This window comes from Apis dorsata, unplaced genomic scaffold, assembly GCF_000469605.1.
Source record: "Apis dorsata unplaced genomic scaffold, Apis dorsata 1.3 scaffold_70, whole genome shotgun sequence".
Classification (NCBI taxonomy): domain Eukaryota; kingdom Metazoa; phylum Arthropoda; class Insecta; order Hymenoptera; family Apidae; genus Apis; species Apis dorsata.
Window position 1 is genome coordinate 317,677 of NW_006263368.1, and position 1,889 is coordinate 319,565.

The 1,889-nt window shown below is 32.2% G+C and overlaps 1 protein-coding gene across 1 annotated transcript in view; it reads right to left on the minus strand.

Annotated features, from left to right (window-relative positions):
- The window catches only part of LOC102673139 (mannosyl-oligosaccharide 1,2-alpha-mannosidase IA-like), a 151,544-nt gene that overhangs the window by 1,094 nt on the left and 148,561 nt on the right, over positions 1 to 1,889 (minus strand). The window lies entirely within an intron of this gene.

The window sequence follows — 1,889 nt, forward strand, 5'->3', positions numbered from 1 at the left end:
CCTTTAAAACGCCTTTTCATTCATCCCGATACGACTTCCGGTTCTCGAGATATCGTCGTGTAAAGCAAAGGATGATTTTTAATCGTTTACCTGAAATCTAATTAAACGGTATTAAAATTAGGAAAACTTTGAATCGCTATAACTCCGAAGATAATTACTTCCGGTCAACCAATGAGCGATCATTCGAAGCGCGGAACCTTCCTCTTTAAAATGCTTTTTCATTTATCCCGATACGACTTCCGGTTCCCGAGATATCGTCGTGTAAAGACAAAGGTAATTTTTAATCGTTTACTATTCCCATCCTTGTCGCTTATTCGGACCTCTCGCTCGCACCTCGTTTCGCTGACCTATCCCAAATTGCAGACAAGCGACAGACGCGATTCCTGGAAAAACGTAGTACGCGTTTCCAAGAAATAATGTAGGTCACTGGGTCGCGAGCCCATTCATAATTTGCAATGCGCTGTCTCCACCGCTATGTAAACTTTGAATCCTTATATCTCGGTAACGGATTGAGATATCGGGATAAAACAAAAAGCAATTTCAATGGCACAGTATCCTCTATCTTTTGAATGGGTTTTGATGACAAAATTTTTAGTTTCTTTCTACGTTTTTTGTGTGAAAAGTCGAAGCATGCAACAGTTTGTTATCGTGATATAAAATATATAAGGACGTAATGTAGCATATTTTACATAAATGATGTATGATAGTTAAATATTTGAACAGTTGCATGAAAATTTAATGTCTACAAATTCTTCGTTAAATCTAGACTCTTCACTTTTTTTGCTTTTGTATGCCTTTTGATCGTTTCTCCTGTATATCAGGAACGATTGCTTGCTTTTTACTATCACCTTTAATACAAAGTTAAAGAGCCAAGTCGGAATAATGCAATTTTAAACGCGTTGCAAACGCTCGAAAAATATTTCACGCGAAAGGTTAAACGAGAATTTGTGAACGCGAACGGTGTAACGATGCAAGAGAAATGCTCGTTAATTGGGAATGGGAATAGATTGTGGTAACATGGTGCACCACGTGTTAATAGCAGTATCAAAGTTGATCTTCTTAGTTTACTGTGAAGTGGAAAATAAAACAAGTGGATCGTTCATATTACTATTTCTATCGATTAATATATTTCAAGGTAGAAAATTTCTCGTGCATATATTTCATTCTTTTTTCGTTTAAACGAAAATTTCGTGATTAATGTAAATTAATTAATATCTGCAATAGAAAAATACTTATAAAATATAAAATATAAAATATTCTCGTTTAACACGATACCTTTGATTTAACTCGATTCTTTCTTTCCACTTTTAATTAATATTGTGGGATCATTGGAGGAAAATTAAACTAATATGAATGATAATCTATATTATTTAATAATACAGTAATCTGCCTAATTTAATTACTATTATTTTCTAATGAATAAAAAATTTTCTGTATCAATTAAAAAAAAATCACATGTTTTTGACAATTTATCGTAACACGATATTGGATTTTGCTTCTTGCAGCAGAATTTTAGCTAATATTCCGTTAATTGAACCTGTGTTTAATCCACTTATCCGAACGCGAATTCCCATCATTTTGATTAGTAACTATTAAAGGGAATTAACGCGAAGTTTAAGGGAAGTATTAGCGAAGTTCCACTACAGGAAATGCATTTACATATACGCCTGTTTAATTTAAATCTCATGGATTATCCATATGCGATTGTATTTTGAAATTTCTAAACGTATACACATCGTATCACAAAATATTCAATCAAATATTATAAGAATAAAATCTCGAATCTTTATCGTCGCTATATACAATTTAACGATGCAATTTGATATTTCCAAAGAAATATAATTCTAAGATTAATCTGCTTCCTAAAAAAAAAAAAAAAAAAAAAAAAA